This window comes from Canis lupus, chromosome 37 (genome assembly GCF_048164855.1).
Source record: "Canis lupus baileyi chromosome 37, mCanLup2.hap1, whole genome shotgun sequence".
Lineage (NCBI taxonomy): Eukaryota > Metazoa > Chordata > Mammalia > Carnivora > Canidae > Canis > Canis lupus.
This window is the reverse complement of record NC_132874.1, coordinates 20976164-20988435: the sequence shown is the minus strand read 5'-3', so window position 1 is coordinate 20988435 and position 12272 is coordinate 20976164. Positions and strand designations below refer to the sequence as shown.

At 36.4% G+C, this 12272-nt stretch overlaps 1 protein-coding gene across 6 annotated transcripts in view; it reads left to right on the top strand.

Moving 5' to 3' along the window:
- The window catches only part of FARS2 (phenylalanyl-tRNA synthetase 2, mitochondrial), a 499388-nt gene that overhangs the window by 163933 nt on the left and 323183 nt on the right, over positions 1-12272 (top strand). The gene's annotated exons all lie outside the window — the stretch shown is intronic.

Sequence of the window (12272 nt, the reverse complement as noted above, 5' to 3'; positions counted from 1 at the left end):
AACTGCATGTAGGTTTTTTTTTTCTAGGTTGGGGCTTAGTGGTTTTGGCTCTCTATGAAGTAGAACTTACGGATTTTCTGGTTTATTTCACTTGAGCAGGAGGACATGAAAATGGAATTAGCTTGAGCAAGAAAAGTGATTACAACCTTTCATGAGAATGATAATGGATTAAGATAGTGGAGAGGAAGCCTACAGCTGATTAGTGTTATTATTATATTTTCATTAGGTCAGCCTTGGATTGTTGGGGCTAGATTCTCAACCATGTGAGTTGGACCAGTGGAAAATTTTATATGTTGGCATACTGATTACTGCTATCAATAGCAAACACATTAACTGTGAATTTCCTGTAGGAAGAACAATCTTTTTAAGACCTGGATTCTCAGTTTATACTCTTAGTTATATCTCCAGCATAATTTCTTGTCTCTAATGCTGCCTATCCCCCTCACTATTTTAATTTACTCAAGACATTATTTTGCTTATTTTTAGGATGTAAAGAGAAGGTTAGGGCCTGTTTTTAAGTCATGGCCTGTATTTTAAAATATGTTTAGAAGACAGAAGCCTAGCATGGTTCGGATTGTCTTCAATTTCTTACTATTTTTATGAACTTTTTAAAGGAACAGCTTTATTGAGTTATAATTGATACAAAATAAACTCTACATATTTAAAGTCTACAAGCTGTTGACATTCAGTAAACTGAACATATGTACACACTTCTATGATTTTTGACATATGTATGCACCTATGAAACCACCAGCAGAATCAAGATAATGAACATGTCTATCACCCACAAAAGTGTCCTCCTGTTCCTTGGTAATCTCTCCTTCCTGCTCTTCATTACTTCTCCTTACCCCAGGCCATCAGTGATTACTTTCTGTCATTACTGACAGATTTTTATAAATGAATCCTATGATGTGTGTACCCTATTTTTGAGGGGGAGGCTGGTTTCTTTTACTATAATTATTTTAGGATCCATACATATTGTAGTGTGTATCAGTAGTTGATTTCTTTTTATTGCTTAGTGGTATTCCATTCCGTGGTTTGTTTATTTATTCATGTACCCATTCATATTTGTTTTTTCATCTAACTTTTGGTAGTTATTTGGATTGTTTCCAGTGTTTCGCTATTACAAGTAAAGCTATGCACATTCATGCACAATTCTTTGTAAGGATACATGCTTTTATTTTGCTTAGGTAAATACCTGGGAATGGAATGGCTATGTTATAAGGTCGTTGTATTTTAACTTTCTAAGAAGCCACTGAACTATATTCTGATGTGGTTGTGCCATTTTACATTCTTGCCAGTAGTGTATGAAAATTCCAGTTGCTCTACATCTTCAACAACACTTGATGTGTTCAATCATTTTATTTTTTATTTTAATGTATTTATTTTGTATGTATGTATGTATTTATTCATTCCTTCATTGATTCAGAAAGGTGAGAGAGAGAGAGTTGGGGGCTGGTGCAGAGGGAGAGGGAGAGAGAATCTTAAGCTGGCTTCATGCCCATTGTGGAGTCTGAGGCAGGGCTTGATCTTGTGACACTAGGATCATGACCTGAGCCAAAATCCAGAGTCAGACGTGTACCTAACTGACTGAGCCACCCAGGCACCGCTGGTCAGTCATTTTAATTTTAGACATTCTAATGGGAATAATGGGTATGTCCAAGAAGTATTCAGCATATATAAAGAATACCTCCAAATAAACAAGCAAAAATCAACCTAAGAGAGAAATGGTGAACTTTTGGTGATGAACAAGTCGTGCAGCTAGAATGACTAATGAACATAGGAAAAGATGTTCACCCTTATTAGTAACAAGGGAAAAGTAAATGAAAACCACTGTCAGTTACTGATTGTCATTTTTCATATGTGAAAACCTACATACCTAAGATTTATAAGTGTTGACAAAGATACAGAAAAATAGTACATAATACATAGTGCTGTCCCTTTGTAGGGGTCTCAGTTATTGTGGAACTTGAGCTGGAACTTGAGTGCTCACCTACTACTCTTAATTTATGTTTATTTTTTTGTACCTCCAGTTTTCCCTACTTATGTGTGAATTCAAATTGCATTTACAAAGATTCTTGTTCTAGTTTATTAGGCCTCTGCTGCCCTGTTTTAGCAAGGCTTTAGAGTATATCAACAGCTGTATTATAACATGCATAGTTCATGTAATATTTAAGAAACCACTAAATAATCCTATATAGTCTTTATATTCCTGTATTTTTACAAAGAGTACATCAACTTTATGCTAGTGTCTTTTTCCAGAAGGCAGAAAGCCATATTAGGGAGGAGATAAAACCAGGCTTCTAAATGTATTCATACTGTTTTATTAAAATTAAAAAGATATAAAGTTAAATATGACAGAATGTTCTGATTTCATGAAACTGAATGGTGGGTGCATGGATGTTTGTTATTTTCTGTTTGTCTCTTGGTATGAAATATTTTGTATTAAAATAATGTAATTTAATAGTGAAACAGGTTTCAGATAGAGATTGCTGATAGGAAAATTCTATTCTAGCCAGCTTCTCTTTACTTTCATGATAAAAGGAAGGATTTGTGATATTTCTAGCAGTACTATTATCTATTTAATACTGGAATATGGGGGGATGGATTGTGTTGTTTAGGCTATTTTCGAGGCAGGTCAAGGTAGAAGGGCTGGTGTAGTTGAGGGAGAGATAGTGTTCCTTCTCCAGTAGTAGCTTTACAAAGAGATTCAGGATCATCAGAATTTACCTATTATCAAACTATGGTAAATTGTTTTTAGAGCCCTCTTTTTTTACACCTTGCAACACATTTCTATCATCAAATGATTTGCTGTTGGTGAGGTTTAGATAACTGAGTGGTTTTGAATAGGCAGGTAGCCTCCTTCTTTAAATGCATAGTAGTATTTGTGTTTCTCCTATTTGGTTATTTTTATTCTTTTCTTCCCCCCTCCTCACCTGGTTAGTCCTCCCAGTCTCTTTACCCTTTAACTGGATAATTCTTTATTATTATTTTTTCCCCAACTAGGTAATTCTTATTTATCCTCTAGTGTCAACTCAGATGTCCACCGACCAGGAGGTGCCTCTTCTACATGCTTATCTAAACTCTCTTTGGGGGTGGGTTTTTATTTTTCTGAGCAGGAAGTGCTATTCGATTTCTGGCACATTGCCTGCATCCCAATATTGAATAAGTGAGACATAATCACTTGTTTTCAAGGAGCCTATCTTGACTCCTCTCACAAGGAAACGCAAAGTGTTTGTTATAGGAGCACATAGGAGAGGCACCTCCTCTGAAATTTGGCATGTGCTCCAGGATAGGTTCCTGGTTGGAGGATGTCAGAGCTGATACCGGCCATTGAGAATAAGCATATAGCATTTAGGAATGAAGAAAGGAAGAGGAAGGAAGAAAATGGTTAACAGAAAAATCTCATGTCCACTGAGAAATGGTAGTGTGCAATCAGAAAAATTAAATTTAAGTTCTCTTTCCTCCACTTTAAAATCTTAGGTCAATTAGTGCTTTAGGCCTCAATTTTTGAACTTTTAAAAACCAAGGTAATAATACTTGGTTCCCGTGAGAATAAAATGAGCTATGTGAAAGGTACCTTGTAAGGAGAAAATATTAAATAAATGTGTAAATGTGAAAAATCTGAAGACAAGAGAAATGAGGACAAGGCAATAAAAACAGGGAACTTTGAAGAAATATAATACAATCAAAGAACATTAATTTACAGTTGATTTGTCTTTATTTTGTCTAATGAAATGAGATGTGTCTTTCTGTGAGACTGGCACAGCAGTCAGGTGGGTATTGATGATAGCCTTAATGTCCTCTCTGAGCACCAGCAATATTTTAAAAAGAAAACATTGTTCCAGGCCCTGTTTAGACTCTAAAACCTTCCCAGGGGCCTTGGGGATTATTTCTCTGAATCTGGTGCTGGATTTCTTTTATGTTATTATTTTTAATATTTGTAATTGAATAGCATTCAAAATCGTGCTTTGAGGCGAAAGTTTCCAGATAACAATTTTCCTTATACAAAAACATTTCTGCAGTGTATAATTTCTCTGGCCATGGTGCCCATTGTACATAATGGGCATGCTCGTGGCCAAAAATTAGGAATCTTACCTTTCGCAAGAGCAGTGAAATTGTAGCCTATTTCAGACAAACATTTGCTTCATTTTTAAAATGCTATTAGCCTAGACATTTAGATTTCAGATTTCATTACAGATCAGAGTTGCTATGTTATAAATCTTCAAATTTACTTTGTGTTTGTAATACTGAGTCAGCGGAGTCGTGGAATGGCATTGAAGTAAAAAATCCAACGGGCTTGGAGAATACATGTTCAGTGCACTAAAATCTATCTGTGATTTAAAAAACCTTTTATTTTTTCTTTCCTTCCAGCCATGAGCTTATTTTTAGCCCCATTCACACAGTAGCCAAATACCCTGAAAATCCTTAAAGATGCATCTTTGCCTAACTAACCCCGGTGTGTCTTTGCTTTGTGTATCGCCAACGGAGCTGTCACCAGGAGGGCTGTGTTAGCTTGTCCCCAGGTGTGTTTGCATGTATATAACATCTGCTAAGGTGCTTCTCAAGGTGGATGCTAACTAAGCAGGGTGGGAAGGTGAGCCAAACCCAGGCCATTTTATGAACTACAAGAACGAGGGGGTATGTATCATAGGAAACAGGTGCTGTGTGTTCTCCTAGTGTTCACACTGAATCTTAACAACTCCCTCAAGACTCTTGGCTGTTTCTTCTGCACTCTGAACAGAAGTGTCATGTTCTTACTTCAGGCATTTCAGAGGGTCATTTAACTCTTTTTTGGGAAAGGAGGTGTGCTGGTTTTTGAAAAATGTCTTGGTAAACCTGTCCAGGTACAAACACTCTGAATGTCATTTAGATATTTAATAATAGCTTTAATTATGATAATGACAATGCCTGATATAATAATTAACAGTGTCAAATTCTGCACTCGGTTCTTTTTGTTTCGACCTGTGTCTATGATTATAATCCCCATTTTTTTTTTTTTTTAGACAAGGGAACCTAGACAGAGAAATGCGGTGCCATGAGGATCACACAGTTGGGAAGTATTTGAGCCCTGATGGTAGTGCCGTTGGGCTGATTTCCTCGCTCAGGTTAGAGGTTAGCTCTTTTGAAAAGGCAGAAAGAAATCATTTCAGTAATATTTCTGCGACTGAGGTCTACAAAAGCCATGATGTAAAAAAAAAAAAAAAAAAAAAAAAAAGGGCCTCTCTTTAGGTGTTCCCTTGTGACCTTCCCTGTACTCTGACTCCTATATCGAGCTCTCAGTAGGGCCCTATTTGCAGCATCATACACATTATATTTTGACTACCAAAGATCATTTAAAACTTCAGATTCAATCTTTCTTTAGTTGATGAGCAGTAACTGCCTCGGCAGAGCTCAGAATTATCCAACGACTCTTTTCTATATTTGTTTTTATGGTCTAAGCTTGCTTTCTACTTTTTTGATGTTCCTGTTATTAGTATCATCTTCCTTTGTTCTTAGAAGGCAAAATTAAAAATTAGAACACGCTATTTCCTTGTGGCAATTTGTTGTTATTACAGCTGCTTTAGTTTCAGTTTTTTTTCCCCCCTGCCTCTACAAAGCAGTTTTATTATTTACTGCTAACATTTCAATTGTGCCAGCATCCTAAGGCTGAGAGGTTACCAGGTTAGAATTAGAAAGAAATAAAATAACCCTTTAGAGTGTTTTCATGCTTGTGGCATTTGCTGTCATTTTTTAACATCCCTAAATTGTTTCTCCAATATTTCATATCATATTTGGCTGATCGTTTATTTCAGAGCAACTAACGTGGAGGCTTAGGATTTCTAATGTTTTATTTTCACTTTCTGTCCTTCAGGATTTATAGCCCTTCTTTGGCAGTCTTGCTAAACATTGGACTTTCCATTTAGAAAGCACTGGCCTCATAGCACAGTTTAAATGAACTAGCCTGAAGGAGAAATGGGCTGTGATACTCTGCTCTTGAGTAGATAAGTTGCCGTGGGCAAGTCATGTCTCACCTTTTGTTTAAAATAAAAAAAATTTGGGAAGGTCATTGAGGTGCATGTTTCAGTATCCCTTCCAAGGACCCTACTGCACTACCATACCACTCTGGGGCAGTTTTGAGGGGCTAAATTCCAGAGTTGTGGTGAGGTTAAGGCTTTTTGTGCCTGATTGCAGCTCATTGACTTCTCCTTCTGCCCCATCCTGTTGCCGCCTTCTTCCTTCAGAAGTATTGATACTCCCAAAATAACCTGCTTGCCAACCGAGCCTACATATGGTCCCATCCAACCAAAACATTCTAGGCTCTGTATTGTGAATGTTGTCCTAGGAGGTCAAGAGTGAAGTTAGTAATGATAATGAAGATCCCATGTCTTCCATATCTGCTCACATTTTTCTCTATCCATAAATACCTGTTAACATAAGTGAAGTGAAAATAATGGAGAAGAATAATTAGTTTTATAGTTGTTATATTTTGTTCTTAAAACTGAATCAAAAAAATTTTAAGCATGTTATTTTAATGATTTTTAAATCAGCATGTTTGGGCTGTCTGGTGTTTGATTTGGAGAGGGTTGTCTTTCTCTGAGTACTCCTAGAAAGTGAAGGAGCAAACCATTTGATACATTTGGCCAGTGTTGAGTTGCATGTGCTCACTGTGGCTTGGATCTTGTCCAAGCAGGCTATACTTGTAAAAACTGGCCGGCGTGGTCAACTTCGGTGAGCCTTACGATCACTAGCTATGAAATGGGGATATGAAATATCTTGCATTGTATCCACTAGGGATATTCAGTGGAAACATGACATCACCTAGAAATCAGGGGGAGAGAGACCTAAGACAGAGTTTTTTTAAAGATGTTTGGTAAATGGAGAAAACTTTTTTTTTTAATTTTTTTTTAATTTTTATTTATTTATGATAGTCACAGAGAGAGAGAGGCAGAGACATAGGCAGAGGGAGAAGCAGGCTCCATGCACTGGGAGCCTGATGTGGGATTCGATCCCGGGTCTCCAGAATCGTGCCCTGGGCCAAAGGCAGGCGCCAAACCGCTGCGCCACCCAGGGATCCCGAGAAAACTTGTATTAGAGTTGACATTCCCATCCAAAGATATTGTCCAAGGAAACCTCTTGGAAGAAAGTTTGGGATAGGCATGATTGAACTGAACTGGAATATTTTTTTTAAAGATTATTTATTTATTCTTAGAGACAGAGAGAGAGAGAGAGAGAGAGAGAGAGAGAGAGAGGCAGAGACACAGGCAGTGGAAGCAGGCACCATGCAGGGAGCCTGACTTCGGACTTGATCCAGGGTCTCCAGGATCACGCCCTAGGCTGCAGGCGGCACTAAACCGCTGTGCCACTGGGCCTGCCCTGAACTGGAATATTTTTAAGGAGCCTAAAATGTCCATACTTCAGTGACGATTGGGCAGGGGCTAAGGAATAGGTTGTTTGGGATTTTATGTAAATAAAATTATTGGGCCTTAAGGTACAGTGAAAAAAGTACTTAAAATTTTAGGGATACTGTAATCAAGATGACTAATGTGCCAGGAACTGCTCCTAATGCTTAGCGTTTCTGCTTATAGGTGGTTGATATACAGGCATCCTGGAAAACATCAAGATTTATAGGAGAGGGAAAGTTTCTTCTCTACTTTGTAGGTTTATAGATAGCTCAGATTCTTGATTCATTTCTTTCACTTCTCCTCTGGTCAGTTTGTTGCTCTACCCCTGTTAAGGAATGGATAATCAACACAAGGCTAGTTATCTAAACTCTGTTCTCAACCACTATAATTCCTTTGCTTTCTCTACTTTCTTGATAAAGACCTAAACTTGAATTGATATTCAAATCAATGCTTTCTGTTTTTCCCTGGTCAGCTCACTGCACGGACCTCTTTCTCAGATATTCTAGAACACTACCGTCTCACGTTACCTTCCTGTCAGAGGATAAGCTTGTCTGTTGCACAAAGAATATGCAGGTGACTGGGTGTGAAGTTTGAGATACTTCCATGTTGTGCCATGTATTAATACTTCATTCCTTCTTACTGGTGAGTTGTATTATATTGTATGGACAGCTCACAATATGGTATCCATCCAAGTGGATGAACATTTGGGTTGTTTCTAGGTTTTGGCTATTACAGATAAAGCTGCTACAGTGTTCAGGTCTTTGTATGGGCATATGTTTTTATTTCTCCTGTGTAAATAGGTAGGAATGGAATGGTTGAATAGGAGGGGTATGTTTGAGTTTTTAAGAGACTGTCAAACTTTTTCAGAGTGTTTGAACCATTTTACATTCCTGTTAGTATATGATAGTAGAAGTTACTCCCCATCTTTGGCAATAGTAGGTATGGTCAGTCATTTTAATTTTAGCCATTCTAATAGGCATGTAGTTGTATCTGACTGTGCATTTCCTTAGTTACTGTTAGTGCTGAGTGTCAGTGTGTTTATTGGCCTTCCATATACCTGTTCTTTGTGAATTTTCTAAATCTTTTGCTCATTAAATTTTTTTTTTAATTTTCTAAATTTTTTTATGTTTTTCTGGAGACAAGTCTTTTATCAGATATATGATTTGCAGTTCTTTCCCCTCATTCTGGGCCTTGTCTTTTCATTCTCTTAAGAGCAGAGTTTCTTAATTTTGTTGAAACTTAATTTATTTTTCTTTTATGGAGTGTGTTTTTGATGTGGTTTTTAAGAAATCTTTCATAATCTGAGGTGATAAAGATTTTTCTACTCCCTTTTCTTCTAGAAGATTTATAGTTTTCAGCTTTATTTTTAGGTTTTTGATTATTTTGAAAATTTTTACGTGTAAATGAGCTATGGATCATAGCTTTTCTGTATATGAATATGCAGTTGTTCCAGCACAGTATGCTGAAGTGACCATCCTTTTTCTTACTTAATTACCTTTCTGCCTTTATCTAAGATCAACTGACTATATATGTTTGGGTCTATTTATGGACTCTCTCTGTTCTATTCATCTAATATTTGTCTATCTTGATGCATTATTGAACTGTTTTCATTACAGTAGCTTCATAATAGGTCTTGAAGTAATTTAAAGTCTTTCCAATTTGCTCTTCTTATTCAAAGTTGTTGTAATGAGGTGATTTGTGTTTATGTGGTTATTGATGTGGTTGAATTTAAGTGATCATTTTGCTATTTTTTTTTCATGTTTTTTCTTGGTTCTTTCTCTGTCTTTTTTTCAACTTTGCTTCCTTTGGATTAATTGTGAAATTTTTACTATTTCATTTTATCTGCTTTGTTTGTCTTAGTAGCTATAACTCTTTGTGTTATTTTAGCGATTGCTTTATGGTTGATAGTATATATGTTTAAGTTACCATATTCTGTCTTCAAGTGATACTATACTAGTCAAATACAAGAACCTTGCAACAGTAAGCTTTAATTTCCCCCTTTCTGGACTTTGTGCTATAGGTGTTATGTATTTTACTTTTATATGTGTTATCAACTGAGAATCACATTGTGGTCATTTTTATTTTAAACATTAGATTAGATTTTAAAGATCCTTAAATAATAATAAGAAAAATTCTTATATTTATCCAACTAGTTATCATGTCTACCAATCTTTGTTTTTGAGATATTTTCATTGGGTAAAGGATTCTAGATTGATAATTTTTTGTTTAAGTGCTTTAAAAATATTCTCTCTTCTCACTCAATGTTGTTTCTCATAAGAAATCTGTCATTCTTGCTTTTGCCTCTGTTCTTCTGTACATAATATGTTTTTTCTCTTTGACTGTTTTTGAAATTTTTTGCCATTGGATTTAGGGATCTGGTTATGATTTCTATAGGTGTAGTTTTCTTTAGGTTTTTTTTTTTTTTTTTTTTTGAGCTGGAATCAGTGGGTTTATATTTTTCATCAAATTTGAGAAATTTTTGTAAATTTTTTTTTCACGTATTTTCTCTATTCTTTCCTTTGGGGACTCCATTTACATCTATGTTTGGCCACTTGAAAGTTTTTTCCAATTCACAGGTGTTTTGTTTACTTTTCTTTCAGTGTTCTTTTTTCTTCTGTGCTTCCTTTTGATGGTTTCCATTGCTGTATCTTCAAGTTCACCAATTATATTTTTCTTCAGTGTCTAATCTGCTCTTCTAGCTACCGTTTCTTTCTTATTCACCCCATTCATTTGTTTCAATTAGGGTCTTTTTATTTCTTCATTATATCTACTTAACATTTTCAGTCTTGCCCTTAACTTTTTGAACATATTGAATACTATTGTCATACATATTTTAATGTCCTTTTCCTACTACTAATATCCTCTGTGTCATCTGTTGATGAATTGCTCTTTATTTTTCCCTATTTGTTGTTTCCTTCTTTGTATGATAATTTTCTATGGAATACCAAGTAGTGTTAATTTTACCTTGTAATGGTATTTTTGTATTCCTCATAATATTCCTGAAGTTTGTTCCAGGATTCTTAGAAATACCTTAATCCTTTTGGGTCTTCTTGCTAGGTTTTATTAGGCAAGACCAATGTAGGATTTCAGTCCAGAGTTCATTTTTCCTCCAACCAATGTGAGACCCTTTTTAGTACATAACTGGATAACTCATTGGTTATTAGGTTTTCCACTTGGCTGTTTGGAACTAGCAGTATTCTTGGTCCTTGTGAGCTCCCAGCATTATTCCCTTTAATATTTTTGCGTTGTCTGTTCCCTGGCCTTGGGTAGGTTCAAGCACTGATGGTCTTCAATTGAATACTAAAGGGGTGTTGTTTTTTTTTCCAGATCTTCAGAGTTCTCTGTCTAGACAGCCCTTTTCTCTCTTTCACTATGTCCTATGAACTGTAGTTAACCCCGACTTGTTCAGACTTCCAGCTCTGTCTCTTCAACTTGGGAGGACTTCTGGGCTCTTTCTGTGTTCTCTGTTGGGAAAATGTTAGGGCTCACTTCTCAGTGATCAGTGCCCTTGGTAACCTAATGCCCAGGGTCTTGTGTGGCATTTTTTTGTTTTTGTTTTTGTTTTTAGTTTTTCACACGGAGGGGTAAAACTGGTTCATTATTCCCGATTGTTCAGACATAGAAGTCTTTCTTTTTCATTTGACACTTTGACTACTCTTTCTTTTAATTGTAGAACTTCCTTGATTTATGATGTTATTATGTCCTGATAAGCCCATTTTAAGTTGAAAATATCCTAAGTGGAATACACATTTAATACACCTAACCTGGGCAGCCCTGGTGGCTTAGCAGTTTAGCACCGCCTTCCGCCCACGCCGTGATTCTGGAGATCCGGATCGAGTCCCATGTCAGGCTCCCTGCATGGAGCCTGCTTCTCCATCTGCCTGTCTCTCTCTCTCTCTCTCTCTCTCTCTCTCTGCCTCTAATAAAAAAAATACACCTAACCTACCAAACATCATAGCTTAGATTAGCCTACCTAATGTGCTCAGAACACTTATATCAGCCTTTAGTCAGACAAAATCATCTAGCACAAAGCCTATCTCATAAAAAAAAAGTCTTGAATAAATTATGTAATTTGTTGAATACTGTATTGAAAGTGAAAAACAGAGTGGTTGTAGTGTATAGAATAGTTGGAACTGTATCCGTTGTTAACCTTATGATCACATGGTTGACTGCCCAGCAGCACAAGAGCCTGGGAAAAGATCAGAATTCAAAATCAGGGGCTCAACTGGTTAAACATCTATCTTCGGCTCAAGTCATGACCTCAGGGTCCTGGGATTGAGCCCCACATCAGGCTCTACACTCTCTGGGGTGTCAGCTTTCCCTCTCCTCCTCCCTCTGTTCTCTCTCTCTGAATTTTTTTTTGTATATTTTTTTTATGGAAGTTCAATTTGCCAACATATAACACCCAGTACTCATCCCCTGAAGTGCTCCCCTCAGTGCCCATCACCCAGTCACCCCTTCCCCCTGCTTACCTCTCCTTCCACTATCCCTTGTTTGTTTCCCAGAGTTAGGAGTCTCTCAAATAAATAAAATCTTAAAATTCAAAATTAGATGTAGGGTTTCTACTGAATGTATATTGCTTTCACTCCACTGTAAAGTCAAACAATCATAAATAGAGGACTGTAAAATAAGAAAAAAAGAACTATACCTTTCCTCATACCTCTCTCATCACTTTTTTTGTTTTTCTTTGGCTTCTTTTTTGTTGTTGTTGTTGTTGTTTTTGGCTTCTTTTTTTGATGCTGTTTAATGTTTGTAACAGGAATTCTTTGAAACTGGGGCCTGATGTTTTCCTTCTTTAAAGCAGAATTCTATAGGGAGATGACTAAAATCTTAAAGTTGCATTGTTTTAGATTTGGTTTATGAAAAGATTGCCTTATAATTTTTTTT